Raw genomic sequence first — 18,155 nt, forward strand, 5'->3', positions numbered from 1 at the left:
AAAACTTTCTTGACTTGCAGCTTGCTTATTATCTTTGAAATTCTACTTATTTGCCATAGCCCTCTTCCTCTCAAACAAGTAAGAGGAGGAAGATCTTAGGCTTCAAACTCATAAAAAGTCAGTCTCCGCTTCAGGGTCTTGCTCTAAAAGGCTCAATTTGGAAGACTACAAAAACTGCCTACATTTGAGTTCTAAGTCCTGTGCCCAAGACAATTCAGTCTTCACTTACACCGCACCTTTCCTTCCAAGATTTTAAAAGGCTTAATAAAAACTTTAAGCAAGCTCTTTCTGTATCTACTTTATTGCCCTACCTCTCCACACTAGTAGACAAAACTCAAGAGAGCAAAAAACTTTAATACATTTAATCTGTATCAAACATGGAAATATAAATTATGACTTCTGACCACCATATCTACAGTTTATGGAGCCTCTACATTAGGATGTGTTTTCCTCTAAGAATCTCCCAAGCTTAGTTGTAAAGATAGGTGGAAAGCAGGGGGGTGTAGTGTAAAGAAGGTATTCTAGATTTTGTCAGAAAGACCTACTTCTAAAACTTAGTAGTGTAACCCTGGGCAAATCACTGACCCTCCGAGCCTCAGTTCCCCATCTGTGAAATGAACATAATGCCATATAATCTACATTACAAAGCTGTTATGAAGTTGAAATGAGTGGTTTCAGAAGCGTAGGTAACTGCAAGTAAGAAAATTCCCTTTATCAATAACTGTTTCTGCAACTTAAAGTTTTAGTGAGTTAATTGTTTAGGGAATGGAAAAGTTAAATGATCACATAGCTAGTATATGGTCCAGATGCAGGACTTAAACCCTTAAACTTAAAAGGTCTTTTGGATTTCCAGGCAAATACTTTTTAAGTCTTCTTTTCTACTTCATCCTTTTACTTAATACAAGCCAAGGTTAATAATTGAATCACACTTTATAGTCTTACAAAGTGCTTTCTTTATATGTCTATGAGATTTAGCCTAATTTTATAGATGTGCAAACTGAGCTTTATAGGAGGTTGAATTAAGTAACTTACCCTGGAAGTCCTCAAAGAAAGAAATTCAAGCTTCTAAAGTCATGAAAAAAATACTCCAAATCATTAATAATTAGAGAAATGTATATTAAAGCAAATCTTGAGGTTGTACCTCACTCCCATCAGACAAAGTGGACAAAAAACGAAAATTACAAATGTTTTAAGGGCTATGGTTAAACAGGCACAATGATGCACTGTTGGTGAAGTTGTGAAATAGTGTCTGGAAAGCAATTTGGAACCATGCCCCACCCCCCCAATTGCTAAAATGTATATACTCTTTGACCCAGCAATACTAGGCTTATACCCCAAGGAGATCAAAGAGGAAAAGGTCCTATATGTACAGAAATATTTCCAGTAGTTCTCTTTGGGGTAGCAAAGAACTGAAAACTAAGGGGGTACCCATTAATTACAGAATGGCCAAATAAATTATGGTACATGAAAGTAATGGAATATGCTATGCTAAGTAAGAGAAACCTGGGAAAATGTGCGTAGACCAAGAGGCAGAGCACAGTGAACAGAACAAGATCAATACCCTATAAAATATTATAAAAAGAAACAATTTTGAAAAACTTTAGAACTATGACCAATGCAATGATCAATTATGATTCCAGACGACCAATGATGAGGAATGCTATCCACCTCCTGAAAGAAAGGTGATGGGTTGAATATGAAAAATGAGACATTTTTGGACACGATCATTATGGAAATCTATTTTTCTCAGCTATGCTTATTTGTTACAAGGGGGTTGCTCTTCCTTTTCCTTGGGGCGGATGGGAGTGGGGCGGTGGTCATAACTGAAAAAAATAACATTTATCATCAAGCATGGAAAAAAAAGTAATTTGCCCTGGCATTTACTTCCTACTCTAAATCCAAGCATTCAAGACCCTCTACAGTCTGGATCCAGCCTACCTTTATCCAGCCTTTTCTCATACAACTAACTCTCCTTTGCTCTAGGTTCCATCCTCCCTATCCTTTTCCATCTCAGTTCTTTTACTTAAACCGTTCTCCTAGTCCTGGAATGGAATTTCCCTCTCCATCCTTTCCTAACTCTAATGCCTGCCATCTGTTACTTCCAGTTTATTCTGTAAATAGCTTGTTTGAACAAAGTTGTTTGCCTTTTGTCTCCCCATCAGAACATGAAGCTTCTTGAGAGCAGGTATCGTCATGTGCTTTTCTTCGGATCTCCAGCACTTTGCACAATGCACATGGCAAGTCCTTAAGGATGTTTACTGACTGACATCCCCACCCCCATCTGCTGAAGTCTCTTCTAGAAGGTCCAGCTCAAATGCCACTTGGCCCCTGCTCCCCACCCCCAACCTGTTATCTCTTCTTCGTACTTATGACTCCTTCCCTGGCTTGCTGCTATACAGGTGTCCAGCGCTCCTGCACCAGGCCTCCACAGAAGCTCCTGCCTTTGCAGGCCTGGGTTCGGGTCTCTGGGGTAAATGCTTGCTAATCCCTGGCTGCACTCACGGACCAGGACTCCGCTCGCAAGGCCCAGGGCCAAGTCTGGAGCCAGTCTGGGTCTTTGGGAGGCACATCGAGGGCTCTGGTCCCCTCAGGCAGGCGGCTCCACCGCATTCTCGCAGCACCGTGACCCCTTGGACCCCTCCCCGGAGCTCCTCGGGGCCCCCTCCTCACTCAGGCAGTCACCCTCACTTGGGACCCGACTGTCGGACCAGACAGCGGAACCCGCAGAGGGAAGACACTCAGGGAGGCCTGCCTCCGTCCCTGCCCTGTCACGCACCCCGCCAGGCCGGGGTGGGTTCCCGCGTCTCCTCAGGAGCCCCCGGTCACGGTTTACCCCCCTCCCCGCCCCCTAAGCCCCAGTCCCTCCGTCTCAACAACACTAAAGCCGTCCCTTCCCACGCGAGACTCAGCACTGTAAAAAGAGGCTTGGGGTGCAGGCCTTTCCGCCTCACGTCCCGGCCACGCTCACCTACCTGCACACTTCCACCGAGACCACTCAGCAGCGACCACCCTCTTCAACCGCCGCCAAGGCCTGGCTTTTCCTCGCCTTTGCTTTTTGAATATTTTTGACCCTTCAGGGCTTCCGCTCCCTTTCGTCCGCCGTAGGACCCGCCTTCCCCAAGGTAGATTGGCCTATCTTTTTCGCTCTTCCTCCCCGGCTGCCGCGGAGTGAGCAATGGGAGCTCGGCTCTTCCATACAACAACCTAGAGCCCAGGCAATCTGATTGGACTTTCCACGTTTTAGCGTGAGCATTGGCTAGCTATGGTGAGGGAGGGGCAAAGAGAGAGGCGGGTCACCTGATCATGCTGCCTGGATACGGATTGGTTGACTCTGGAACAGGCCAACGGGGAGTGAGGTGGGTGTTTCCTAGGGGACGGGAGGGAAGGTGGACCTGGGCGTTACGGAGCGGGGGAGGGCTCAACGCGGAATGGCAGTGCCGGGGCTGCGCGTCCATCTTTATCGCCCGTCCGGAGCTGTCACAAAGGAGTCGCCGCGCTGCAGACCGTGGCTCCGTCCCATCGGAGACCACGAAAAGTCAGTCACGGGGGCCCGGCCGCCTGGTTTGCGGGAATCTACAAGGGAAGAAGGAGGGCGGAAGGGGAGACTGGAGGGGCTCCCGTCAGGGAGGGGAGCGGCCCGAGCCGGCCCGGGGGAGGGGCCGCTGGGGAAGCCGAGGGAGGGAGACTGGGGGGCGGGGTGGGGCTTGCCGGGGGCGCAGTGGAATGGGCGGAGGGAAGAGGTACCCAGGGTGCGAGAGGAGAAGGGAAGGAGGGTTCTGGGGAGCCGAAGCTCCTGCAGGTGGGGAGCCGCTGGAGCGGGCAAGGAAGCATTCAAGATTGAGAGCCGGAAAGAATCTTAAAGACAGGTAACAGGATGTTAAGTCACTAGATTTAGAGTCCGAGGACGTGGGTTCGAACTTCATTTTTGCTACTTACTTTCTATATGATCTTGGTCAGGCCTCTTCCCTTCTTTGGGCCTCTATTTCCTTTTCTGTAAAATGATGGAAGGGTTGGACTGGATGCTCTAAGGCGTCTCCAGTTCTAAATTCTATGATGCAACTAATCCAGACTCCCCATTTATTTTGCCAGTAGAAAAACTGAGGCCCTGAGAGGTCTGGAGGGTATTGTCTAAAGGCTACATCGGATTAGTGAGTGGTAAAGCTGGGGCTACCCAGTTCTTCTTCACTGACTAGGATTCTTTCAAGTAAATTTACAGGACTTAGAGCTAGAAATGATCTTAGAAATAAGAGTAATGTGCAATTGTGAAGCACTTTTAAGATTTGTAGAGCATTTTCTTCACAATAGTCTTATGAACTAGGTAGTGCAGCTGTTCATTCCTCCGATGATGGAAACTAAGGCTCAATGAGGTGAAGTTACTTTTGTCCAACTGGGATCTGAACCCAGGGTCTTTTTCTTTGAAATCTGGATTGAGTGCACTTTCCACCAGGCCATGTGTCGCCACATATACTTAATCTAAACCCCTCATACACATATGAGAAAATTGAAGCCCAGAAAAGAGCAATCTTCCCTCTAGGTCATCTGTCTTTCTACTCCATGTTAAAATAGTGAGTAAAATCATCTGTCTTTAGCTTCATTGAGTGTATGATGAGAATGAATGAAATCCTTTCCTGTAGAAAATCTTGTACTTTGAATACTTCAGAGTCAAAGGTTCATAGTTGTCTTGAATATTCAGAAATTTTTGATCTTCTGTATACTGGGAGTTTTGTGATATTTAAAGAAAACACTGGTTTCCTTGCCCTCAATGACATTAAACTAAATGGGATACCTTTAAAATGTGTTTCTCACAGTTTCGTTTAAATATCCATAGTGATGTTTTATTTTTTGCCAAGAGAATGGAAATGTATGTAAAATATACTGTAAGTCTTGAGAAAACTTTTCTAGTCCTTTTTCTTACGTATTCACATCCTTTAGTTCTGTACAGATAACTTTAATGCTTCCTTTTTTAATTGTGATTTTGTCAAGTGATCTCAATATTTATTGAAAAATAATCTTTTAATAATAATAGCTAACATCTATATAGCTATTAGTTCATATCAGGCATCATGCTCAATGCTTTACAATTATCTCAATTTCATCCTCTCAGCAACTGGGAGGTAAGTGTTGTTACAGATGAGGAAACTGAGGCAAACAAATTAAGTGGATTTCCCAGGGCCACATAGCTATTAGGTGTCCAAGGCAAGTTTTGAACTTAGGTCTTCCTGACTGGTGCTGAATTCATTACCCCATCAAGTATCAGGCTGTGGTAATCATTGAGGATACAAAGAATGGCCAAAGACAGTCCCTGCTCTCAAGGAATTCACAGTGTTATTAGGGAGACACTGAAAACAATCAGATACAAACAATATATATAGGATAAATTGGAAATAATACAGAAAAGCTCCTCATAGAAGATGGGAATTTAACTGAGACTTGAAGAAGATCATTCCATGTAAGAGGAATAGCCAGTGAAAAAGCCTGGTTAGGAGATGGAGTGTCTTGAAAGAAACAGCAAGGAGGTCATTGTCACTGAATTACAGAGTACATGGGAGGGAGATTGGTATAAGAAGACTGGAAAGGCAGGAGGCAGCTAGGTTGTGAAGAGTTTTAAAAGCCAAATAGAGAATTTTACATTTAACCCTGATGGTAATATGGGAGCTACTGGTGTTTATTACTTAGTGTATAGTGACATAGTTAGACTTGTATTTTAGAAAGATTAATTTGACTACTGAATGGAGGACTGGATTGCAGTGGTGAGGGACATTTGGCCAGGTTCAGGCTATTGAAGTAGTTCAGATGTTAATGTGATAAGGATCTGGACCTGGGTGGTTGAATTGTCAGAGATAAGGAAGCGAAGCATTATTCTGGAGATATTACTAAGGTGAGATCAACAGACCTTAGCAACAAATTGGATATGGGGGATAAGAGTGAGGAGTCAGGGATGATTCCTTGCTTAAAAGCTTGAATGACTGGGATGATGTAGGTTCCTTCAACAATAATTGGTAAATTTTGGGGGAAGATAACAAGTTCAGTTTTGGACATGCTGAGTCTAATTATATGTATGGGACATCTAGTTCAAGATGTCTAATAGGCAGTTGGAGATTCAAGTCTACACATTTGAAGAAACGTTAGGGCTCAATAAATAGATCTGAGAATTATCACTGTGGAGATGATAATTAAAACCATAGGAGCTGATGAGATCACCTAGTGAAATAGTTTTGGGGGAAAAAAGAAGAGTGCCCAAGGTGGAGCCCTGGTGAGTGAGTGGGAGTGACCTGGCCCAGGAGACTGAAAAGGATCTGGAAGGTAGTTGGAGAACCTGGGTAGAGTAGTGTCATGTAACCTAGAGAGAACAGGTGTATCAAGGAAAATGAAGATTTTATGACTTAAAAACATAGGTATTTGCAAGCAGATCATTGTTTATCCTGCCCACTCTCACTGTTGAATCTCAGAAATTCTACCAACTACTACAGGTTGGTATTTGGTTTAATTGAACAGAAAATTGCATTTTTTTGCACCATATTTTTGTAGCAGCTCACTGTGTGAGATCCTGATCTAATTCACCATTTTCTGAATGTATGATATGTTTATATTCTGCAATCAATGGATATGGTTTTACATTTGTAGGATTATTTATTTTGTAATGTTCAAGATAGTTCTTTCTTTTTTTGAAAATCTGATATTCTGTTAGCTATTTCCACAGAAATACCCTTTAAAAACAACAGCAATATTACAATCATTTATTAGTTTTCTGATTTCCCAGTATAGATATTATCTGGACCTATAGATTAATGTGCTCTAATTCCAGCTTTTTGACTCATTCACAACCTTCTTTATTTCTGGATCTCATAATTATTTTGAAATCATGATGGATTGTAAAAAAGCGTTTCTACATTTTAATGAATTTGATCCTCCCTGTCAACAAATCAAACATTCCTTCAGTAGTTGATATTTAAATTACATATAGAAGTACTATCTATTGCCAAGAGAATCTAATCAAAATAGTGCTTTTTATTCATTTGTCTGTGTATGTTTACAGTGGCCTCAGAGTTGTATGATATATCTTCCATATGATAAAATTAAATAGGTTATTATAAAGAAGTGAAAGGATACTTTGCCATCTTTAAATTGTGATCATCTTGAAATTATTTTGAATATGTTCTTAACCTTATTTTAAACATAGCATTTCAAGTAGTAACACCCAAAATCACATATTGTGGGCGGGTGTGTGATTTTATGATTTTACAATCCTCTGGGGACACTTTTGAAGAAGAATACAGTAGAGTCATTTGCTGTGTTGTGAAATTGAATAGGAATCAAAAGCCAGGTTATACTTGGAATGGAAGGACACTATTACTAGTAAATAGTGGCAAATGTTATTTGGTGATGGTAATAACTTTTGATTTAGTTTCATTCTAATTTCCCAGGGCCAACTATATTAGTCAGTTAGAATGGTTATTTTTGGTACAAAGATTGGAAATTTGATACAAAGTAGTTAGTTATAGAACTAGAACTTGGGCCCTGAAACTTGGACCACAGGCATATACTCAAAATGTATCCTTCAGAAAAAAGAATATTTTACTTTTACCATTAAGGAGAAAGAAAGTAACAATATTAAAATTGTCTTCCCAATTTAGCTGTTGTTGGTCAGTCATCTTTTAGCCTGTAGGTATACTAGATGAGTAGATAAGTTCACAAATATATTTTACTATAACTATTAATATGCCTAAAAGGGAGTACTGCAAAGTGTTGTTTTTTAAGGAGGCTGGTAAATTTTGTTGTCTTTACTTATAAGGTTTTGTAAGTAAAGGAACCATTGTCTACTGAGAATAATTTATAGAAAGAATCCCTTTTACAAGTAATTTTATATTGGTATGAAAGCTGAGAAGAGGAGAAAGACCACAAAGAATTGACCTCACAGGATTAACTGGGGAATAGAACACGTCGCTCTGCAAGCTAAGGGTCAGAATTTTCGTCTTGCTTGAAATTGCATTTGACAGTCTTTAGTTTCTGCTTGCTCCTGTGCAATTTTTTGGGTTTTGTACACTTCAGATATAAAGTTGCAGAACTATTTTTTCTCTTGTTCATCATAACTTCATTGCTTTTCCGTTCATCATTCATGTGTTAAAATAGATATTCTTTTATTAGTGGGAGATATTTTTGGGATATTTTCCATATGTTAAAATTTAGAACATATTCATTAAACAAATGTTTGAATTCTTGTTTTATTCAAGATACTGTGCAAGCATTCACTATTCCCAGGTCTGATTTATTGCATATCACTTTCTAGTGTATTCAACTGAGTATTTTCAGACTTCCTTTTAAGTGGATCTCATTATATTCAGAATGGGGTTACATTATTCATGCAGTCTACTCAATTCATTTCCTTTTCTCATTAACAAGAATTTTCCTCTAGTTTAGAATTCCTTTTCCTTTTCATTCCTTGTGCATTTTAAGAATAAAGGATTCTAACTCCTGTCTTTTTATTGTTATTATTTGTTATCTGAAGGAAATGACCTCTCTTTTCAGCATGAAATCATTACATTTTTCCTCTGTTAGAAACTTTATGTGTTCAGGGACAAATTCTCTCAATTTTTGAGGAGACTTCAAAAATTAATTACTTATTAATGATACTGTTCTTCTCTGATTCTCTTGTTTCAATTAAGTCTAGTGATTCTCTCTCAAAGATTGTTGCCTCTGGAGTCAAAGGATCTGGGTTCAAATCCTGCCTCAGACACTTATACGTGTGTGTGATCTTGGGCAAGTTATTTGACTTCCTTAAGCCTTAGTTTTCTGTCTGTAAAATGATGGGGTTGAACTAGATGTACTCTGAGGCCCCATCCAGCTCCACAGCCATGATCCTGGGCATCAATTTTGGTTTTGATTTTGGGGGGAGGGTATATTTATTTTTATTTAAAGGGTTAAAAAAGGATTATTTACCTTTTTTTTTAGTTGTTCAAAGCCAAAAATGAGCCAAAGCCACTTTTTTCTATTATTCTCTCTTTCCAAGATTCTCACTTACCACCAGCCCCTCAAAACTGTCATAACCTTTCTGCAACTCCTATTGTTACCTAAATATTGTCATCTAAATCATCTAAAGTCATCTAAATATTGTTTCAGTTCAAAAATCCACTAATTCCTTAGACCCCAAGTCAGTCATTTGATGAGCTTTTATTAATGGTTTACTGTGTGCCAGTCACTGAAGATAGAGAAAAAGACAAAAATAGTTCCAGCCCACAAGGAGTTTACATCCTAGTGTAGGAGATAACATGCAAAAAATTAGGTGTCAACAAGTTCCATATAGAGTAAGTAGAAGGCAGTCTGAAGGGGGAAGACCAGTAAAAGTCTCCAGCAAAAGGTAGAATTTGAGCTAAATGTCAAAGGAAGCCAAGGAAATGACAAGGTGGAGGTGAGGAGGTAGAGCACTCCCCCCAGGTATGGGGGACAGCCAGTGCAAAAGCTTGGAGACTGGCTTGTCTTGTTAGAAGAACTACAGCTAGATCAGTGTTGCTGGCTCTGAGCATGTGTGAAGGCATAGGAAATGTAAGTGGAAAGGTGGGGCGGCACCAGGTTATAAAGAACTTTAATGTCAAACACAGGCATCTATTTATCTTTGATCCTGAAGATGTTAGGGAGCCACTAGACCTCATTAAGGGGGGAGAGAAGGGAGTGTTGCATGCTTAGTCCTTCACTTTAGAACAGTTAGTTGGCAGCTGAGTGAAGAACGGTAAAAAGGAGATGAGTCAGGGAGACCAATTAGAAAACTTGCAATAGTCCTGGCACGAAGTGATGGAAGCGTGAACTAGGGTTATGATTTTGTGAGTGGAGAGAAGGGGACACTTAGGAGAATGTTACGACAGGAAAAATAGATATGATTTGGCAACAGATTGGTTACGTGGTGAGAATGAAAGTGAAGAGTTAAGGATGACACAAACTTTATGAGTCTCGGTGACTGGGAATACGAAGGTGCCCTTTGCAGTATAGGGAAGTTAGGGAGAGGGGAGGATTTGAGGGAATGGTCACGAGTTTTGTTATGAACATGTTTTAATGTCTACAGGACATTCAATTTGAGATGTCCAAAAGGCAGTTAGTAATAACTATAGCTCTGACTAGAGACTAGATCTGTATATGTAGATCTAGGAATTATCTGCGTAGAGATAATTGAGTCCATAGTAGCTGATAAGATAGCAGAGGGTGAAAAGAGAAGAGGCCCCAGGATGGAACCATGGGTTACATCCATGGTTAGTGGACATGACATGAATGAGAAAACCAGCAAAGTAAATTGAGGAGTGGTTGGACAGATAGGAGGAGAATCAGGAAAGAAAGTAGAAGTCTGTAAGGTGCTTGGTAAAGCAAAGCCATCAAACACACGGTCATGTGAACCACAACACTCCAGAGTGCAGCCAGAAACACATTAAAATTTAATGCCTGTTTAGCAAAATGAATAAAAATACAATGTAACACAGATAATTACATTTTAAAAACTGTCAGTATGTGACCCACAAGGATCTTTATATATGGTTTAGTGGCCTCCAGTTCTATTTGTTTGACTTCACTACTCTAAAGCATACTTGTAGAAAAATTGTCATCTTAAGTCAGTCTCTAAAATATGGGTTCTGTCCCCTCTAGGAGCCATTGAATAACCCCAGGATCTATGTGATTAACCAGTCAGAGGAAGTGAAGATGGTTCCTCATCACACTATAGTCAGTCACGGACTTGTCTCCAACGTAACTAAACTAGACCCCTTCACCTGTTATTATTCAACACTCTCCTCTCTCCTAAAACAGAGGTCTGACCACGTCACTTGCCTGGATTCATTAAACTGTGGTTGCTCTCTGTTGATTCTACGATCAAATTTCATTTGATCTTACCTCATCCTTTTTAAATTTTTTATTTGTATATAAATTTTATAAAGTACATCATTAGTACAAATTAGAACATTAGTACAAATATAATAGTAGTATCTATATTGGGTACACATGCTCAAAAATTCTTTACTGATGGGTTGTGCAATCCAAAACAATGTGAAGATCTAGAGGACAATATTCTCATCTCCAAGCGAAAAGAGGCAAGAACCTAATTAAAGGGCCTAATCATTTGAACACTTCTGAACAATGAGTATCAATATCTCATAAGCACAACAGGTAATAGTAGGAAACAGAGATTTGAATCTAGGTTCTCTAATTCAAAACTAATCCACTTCCACTTCATCACATTGCCTACTTAGAAACTGATTTTCTTAATCTTGACAGTTTGCAATATGCAATATACATCATTGCTGTTTGTACTATTATTTTACTCTCTGAAATGGGACTTAATACACATTATAGTGTCTTTGAGTAATGAATGGGAGCTGAGAGGAAAAGTGGTTTTTTTTCTGGTCTGTTTTTTCCTTCTTGTGGTCATTCATTTACCAGTTTCTCCTTTCTTGGCATTATGGCACCAAATTTTTATTTTCAGGGGGAAAAAAACTTTTGCTTTCGCCAGGCAGTATTATGATTGGCCACAAGCAAATATTTGAGACAGTGAATCATTGATTCCTGGATCATTTGTTTGAAGGAGCTAGACTAGTGCTTTTCTTGGCCAAATGTTTGAGTGATGATCTGTTTATGATGGAGAAGTCTATGGTTTGTACTGACAGCAAAATAAAAAGATTTTACTACTTTAAGGCCTAACATATCTAAGGCCAGGCTTAAATTTTTTACCCAAAAAACAAGATTCCTTATTTTTTTTTCAGTAAATCTAAAGCCCCAATATAGAAATAGAAGTTCTTGTATTTTCTTTTCTTTAAAAAGTTAAAAAATTTGTGTAGTTTGAGGAAACAAATTTTTAAAAATCTTTTACTCTAATTATGCTTTTGATCTTATCATTCCCTACATGATAAGCTCCAAAGGTTCCATATCATCTCCAGAATCAAATATACTCCTCTTTGCATTCAGCCTTTCATAACCTTGCCCTCCCCCCACTCCTAATCTTCCAGTCCTCTTATACCTCTGGGATCCAGTGGCACAGCTTTCTTGCTGTTCCTTGAACAAGATACTTCATCTCCCAATTCCAGGAATTTTCACTGACTGTCCACTGCACATGGAATGCCCTCCCTTGTCATCTCTACTTTCTGACTTCCCTCACGTCCCAAATAAAATGCTGCCTTCTATAGGAAGCCTTTCCCATCTCTCATCGTTCTTGTGCCTTTTCTTTGTTAATTATTTCTTTTTTATGCTGAATGCAGCTTATTTGTACATAATTATTCCTGTGCTGTTTCCTCCATTAGATTGTGAGCTACTCGAGGTTGAAGACTTTGACCTTTCTTTGTATTCTAGCATGGTGCTGCCACATAGACTGTTTATTGATAATGTTTTTCCATAGTTTTATAGTGCTAATATAAATATTGAAAATAACACTGAAAAGCAGTTGAAATTCAATTAATTATAATGACCAATCATGGTTTAGAGAATTGATGATGAAATACACCAGCCTCTCAGTTGAGAAGTAGCGGGTCTGTGGATGTGGAGTGTGCCTACACTGTCAGACTCTCTTTAGCTAGCTCTGGTTTGTTAAAATGCGTTTCTTTGTTACTAGGGAAGGTTGACTGAATAGGGAGGGGACCGAATATTTTAAGGGAAAAAGACAATTTAATATGGTAGTTAGGTAGCAGAGTGGATAGAGTGTTGGCCCTGGAGTCAGGAAGATCTGTATTCAAATCCTGCCTCCAACACACTCATTCATTAACTGTGACCTTGGGCAAGTCACTTTAACTTCTGTCTGCCTCACTGCTCCTCATCTCTAAAATGGTGATCATGACAGCATGTACTTCCCACAGTTGTTGTAGGGATCAAATGAGATAATATTTGTAAAGCACTTTGCAAACCTTAAAGTGTTATATAAGTCCTGCTATTATTTAAAAAAACAAAAGGAAACAAATTGCCAACAATATTCTTTTTTTATTTTCAAAAACATAAGAAAACTATTTCTCTTTCAAACTGGTGGCAAAATGCTTAGTTAAAAAAACAATCTAGAGCGGAACCAAGAGAATATTGTATACAGTAACAGCAATATTTTTCAGAGAATAACTGTGAATTACTTTTATTCTGAATATTATAAATACTCAGAACTACAAAGGACATTTGAAGGAAGATGCTATCCACTTCCAGAGGAAAAACCGATAAATAGAATTACACATAGTTTGGTTTTACATCTAAATATATTTTCTTTGTCACATGGTGGCCTTCTCCAGTGTGGGGTGGGAGGAAAGGAAACAATTTGAAACTTAAAATATAACCCTCCCAAAATTAAAAAAATCTATTACCCTGATCTGAACACTCACTCTATAATCCAATAATACTTCAACTTTATGTGATGATCTATTTATTTCTTTGAATAAAAATGGAAACCCCTTGAAAGCAGAGATTGCTCATTTTTTGTCTTTGTATCCCCAGTTCCTTAAACAGTGTGTTGAACGTTGTTGAGAGTCTTTGAATTGGTATCCCTGTGACTGATGAATAAGTCCTGAGGGCAAGAGCAGGGTCTTTTTCATCATTGTATCTGTCCCCAGATCTACCATCAGGGGCCTACACATAGTAGATAATCAGTGAATGATGAGTAAATGAATATAGGGGTGTAGTGCCCTTTTTTTTTATTTAACATTAACCTTCTGCCTTTACATTTTTACAAGTAATACTAATTTCCAGTTCCACACAGCACCTCTTTCTTCTGTTTTAATTCCAGTTAGGGTATCTTTTAGTATGTGCTGTACTATGAAGCTTGCAGAGGTAGCTCTGATGGTATTATTTTATTGTGATGCTGTATTTGAACAGAATTCCAGACATCTCAACCACTTTATCCAGAGCATGTCATTTGTAATCAGTCATTTTAGAGGAGAGAATAACACTTTGAAAAGGTATGCAAAATATAAGAATAAAACTTGTTCTTTACATGTGTTTAGCAAGTTTTACTTTTTTTTTAATGTTTTCTAAAATTTGTGGGAACTGGTACATAGAAATAGAAGGAAATTGAAATTATTAATCCTTAAAAAATTCTCAATTTGATCCGGCCTTTCTCACCCAGAAGTGCTCTGAATTTTAGGGCTTTTAACTGTATAATTATGGATTTATTAATAAGCACATCATTTATTTGTTACTTTTGAAAGTCCTATGAGTTCTCACTGAAGTAACCATTGTTCAGCAGATCCATTATTGAGTTGTATTTTCATTGAACTCATAGAGATTCAACAGTGACACTAGCAGTATTAATCAAATGGTACTTGGTATTGTTTATTAGAACAACAGTCTATATCTTACTGTTTTTAAAAAGAGAATCCTGAGAAAGTATTTCATTGAATCCTTGTAAGATATTTGTAAAAATTAACATGTGAAGTGTGTGATTGAATTGTCCACATTTTTGTCTGCTCTTCCATTACTCTTAAACTTTTCCGTGTCACGGCATAGATCCCTTTGGCAGAGTCTATGGACCTCTTCTCAGAATGTTTTCAGATGCGTGGAATAAAATATATAAGATCATAAAGGAAAGCAACTTTATTCAAATATTTATCAAAATGATTTTTTTTTAAGTTCATAGATGCCATCTAAAGGTAGCAGTACTTTTTTCCCCATTAAAATATTCTAACTCTTTGGTGCTGAGTAAAACTAGACACATTATTTTCCTTTTATTCTCTCGTGTCTTTCTTGTCCTCTCTACTGTCATCGACCTAATTCAGGTCCTCATCACTTGGGTCATTGCAGTAACTTTCTAACTGATTTCCTTGGCTCCAATCTCTCAGAAACCCAGCAAATAACCTTCCTAATGGCCAGGCCTAACCATGCCACATTCCTGTGCAACAGTTTTTAGTAGCTCTCCATTGCCTGTAAGATAAAATATAAATTCTCTAACCTGGAATTTATAGCCATTCCCAAGCTAGCTTCAGCCTAATTTTCTAGTCTTTTTTTTCTTTTAAAAAAAATGTCTTATTTATGCATTTTTAAACACAACAATCACTTCCCAGTGAAATTTCCTCCCAGATGTCATTCTTTACAGCAAACAAAAGACATTTGAGCAAAACCATCCAGTAAAGCAACTGGAACTGACAGTATGTAAGGTTCCACAGCTGTAGCTTACTTACTACCACTGCAGAGAGGAAGGAAATGTGTTTCAGTGTCATTCACCTTTCCAGGTTTATTTCATATTACATTCTTTCATATAGTCTAGCTTTTAGCCAGACTATAAAACTGTTTTCTCCATTCTTATTTTGCTCACTTTCTTTTTGCATTCATATAATTCTGCAAATCTGAAATATAACTCGGTCCATTTCTCTGCCTATTACAGTGTTTTTCCTTCCTTCAAAACACAGCTTAGGTGCCTCCTCCTTGATTTCCCTGCAGCTAAAGTTGATCTTTCATCAAATTTTTAAAATAGAATTTAGTTTATTTAGATATTTGCCACTTTTTTCATTTTTTAAAATTAAATTTTATTTTTTAAGTCAACAAAAATCTGCTTTCTTTTTCTCCCAACTCCTTCCCGTCCTCCGTTAAGAGAGAAAAACAAAACCCCTACAACAAAAATGTGTAGTCTAAGCAAAAAAAAAAAAAATCCCACATTGATCATGTCAAAAAAATATTTTTTTTTGGTCTGAAACTTTTAAGTCCATTATATCTCTTTCTGGGAGTGGGTAGCATGGAGTCCTCTGGTAGTATCATGACTCCTCTGGAATTGTGTGGTTAGTCATTGTGCTGGTCCCAGTGGTAAGTCTTTGAGAGTTATTTATCTTTACAATATTGTTATTGTATAAATAGTTCACTTGATTCTGCTTACTTCATTCTGAATCAGTTGATAACAGCCTTTTCAGATTTCTCTGAAACTATTCCTTTAATCATTTCTTTAACACAATAGCATTCCATTGTGTTTATTACTTATTCAGCTCTTCCTCAACTCATAGGCACCTCCTTAGTTTCATATTCTTTGCCACCACAAAAAAGAGTTGCTATAAATATTTCTGTACTCCCTTAGAGTTTATTTTGTTTAGGTCTGGTTCTTATCTTAATCTTCCTTTCTTATCCCCCTTTTTGTTCCCTTTTCTCTCCTGTTTCCCTGTCAAATGAAATATATTTGTGTACCCTTCCCTGTGTATGTGTGTGTATGTGTGTATTTTCTTGTATTATTCAGATGATAGGGTTCAAGTATTACCCACCCTATCCCTTCCTGCATAGTTGTATAGAGTTCTTTTTGTACCCTTGTATGCATGTGAGATAATTTTCCTCATCCTTTCTCAGAGGTCTTCCCTCCCAGTGTATTTCTCTTCCCTTCCCTCTCCATTCTTTTAAGATCATCAAAACACCACAGAACCTTTTCCAGAGCCTCTTTCTAATTAAACTCTCTTTACATCTCCTGATGATGATAGGGTTCTGAAAAGGACACATGTTTCATCTCCTCATATTAGAATGTAAACAGTTTGTCCTTGTTTAGTCCCCTTGTGTTTGTTTGCTCATATTTACCTTTTATTTTTCTCTTGACTCTTGTGTTTGCACTTCAAAGCTTCTATTCAGTCTGGTCTTTTCATCATGAATGCTTGGAAGTCCTCTATTTCATTAAGGATTCATTTCTTCCTCTGTAGGATTGTACTCTGTTTTGGTAGGCAATAGTCTTGGTTGAAAGCTTTTATAGCCTTTGCCTTCTGAAATATCATATTCCAAGCTTTCTGCTCTAAATAATGGTGGCTGCTACCTCAGGTATGGTCCTGACTATGACCCATAAGTACTTGAATTCTTTCTGGCTGCTTATAATGTATTTCTTTGACCTAGAAGCTCTAGATTTTGATTATAATGTTCCTAGGAGCATATATTTTGGGGTTTCTTATTAGAGTTAACCAGTAGACTCAGTTTTCAGTTAGCTCTCTGGTTCTGAGATATGGACAGGTTTTGGGGGGTTTGTTTTGTTTTTAATTATGTCTAGTCTCTTTTTGTTCATGGCTTTCAAGTAGTACAATAATTCTTAGATTTTCTCATCTTGATCTGTTTTTTAGGTAAGTTGTTTTTGCTATGAAATACCTTACATTTTATTTTATTTTTTCACTGTTTTGACTTTTTAAATTTTTTTTTTTTGACTGTCTCATGGAGTTATTAGCTTGTTTCATCCATTCAGATTGCTTGGACAAGCTGTTAATTCTCTTTCTAGTTCCCTTTTTTTGTGCTACACTGTTAGTTCCCTTTCCAAATCTTTTTTCCATAGCTCTCATTTCTATTCTAGTTTTTTCTTCTAGCACTCTGATAGAATTTATAAAAACATTTTTAAATTTCTTAAATTCTTGCTTTAGCTCTTCCAGGAATTCTAATTGAGCCTTGTGCCCAAACTCTGTTTTTCTCTGAGACTTTGCTTGTACAGGTTTTGGAGTCATTGTGTTCTTCTGGGTTTCTGTCTTGAACATTCATGTCACCATAATAGTTCTTTTATGGTGGGATTTTTGTTTGTTTGCTCATTCTTCTATCCTACTTCCAGACTTTAGACTTTATAGTAGGGCCAGTCTGTGCATCCTTCTAGAGGGGCTATCAGGATTGAGCTTGTAAAGTATTCTGGGGTCCTGTTGCTCTTTTCTTAGGCTATTGAATGTTGTGTTATTCCAGGATCTCAGTGATAGCTCTGGATGAGAACCAGAAGTTTTCAGTGCTCCCAAAGTGATGTGATCCAGGGCAGAGTTTGATTACTTGCCCTCCTGGTCTGAACTCTTGCAGGTTCCTGACTTGAGTCTCGATCTGTGAACACACCTGTGGGCCTGCCTTGTTTGGAGTTTCAGTAGACTGCTGCTGACTTAGCCACTATTAGCCATCTGGAAAAGTACTGATTCAGAGTGACAGAACTACAGGCTCCCCTTTGATCTGGGTTTACTTCCCTGGTTATTCCACTGCATCCTTCAGCTTGTGCCATACACAAACTAGAGACCATGATCTGAAATGCCAAAGTTCCTTCTACATTCCTCTCCCAGTCTGTGATCTGAAAGTGGGTAGTGGGTGACAGAGCTGCCTGTTAGCACCTATTCCTGCTCCCTACACAAGGTCAGGTCCTTCTGTACTAGATTTGTGACCCCTTCTTGCCTTGGTGCATGACCTCTCCCTGTGCTGAAATTCTTGTGGGGTTGTTCCTGGCTAGATCCTGTCCCCACTATCTAAAGATC

General features: G+C 38.7%; 2 protein-coding genes across 3 annotated transcripts in view; one reads left to right on the forward strand and one right to left on the reverse strand.

The window, feature by feature from the left end:
- PSME3IP1 (proteasome activator subunit 3 interacting protein 1) overlaps positions 1–3,430 on the reverse strand; it is a 41,573-nt gene extending 38,143 nt beyond the window's left edge. The window contains exon 1 of the mRNA XM_072632319.1: positions 2,973–3,430. The gene's annotated coding sequence lies outside the window, so the exon portion shown is untranslated. The remainder of the gene's footprint in view (positions 1–2,972) is intronic.
- Positions 3,363–18,155, forward strand: part of RSPRY1 (ring finger and SPRY domain containing 1) — a 62,110-nt gene continuing 47,317 nt past the window's right edge. The window contains exon 1 of one of the 2 annotated variants that reach the window (XM_072632314.1): positions 3,363–3,535. The gene's annotated coding sequence lies outside the window, so the exon portion shown is untranslated. The remainder of the gene's footprint in view (positions 3,536–18,155) is intronic. The other variant, XM_072632313.1, reaches the window with a different exon arrangement.

The sequence above is a fragment of the Notamacropus eugenii genome, chromosome 1, assembly GCF_028372415.1.
Source record: "Notamacropus eugenii isolate mMacEug1 chromosome 1, mMacEug1.pri_v2, whole genome shotgun sequence".
NCBI classification, from domain to species: Eukaryota; Metazoa; Chordata; class Mammalia; order Diprotodontia; family Macropodidae; genus Notamacropus; species Notamacropus eugenii.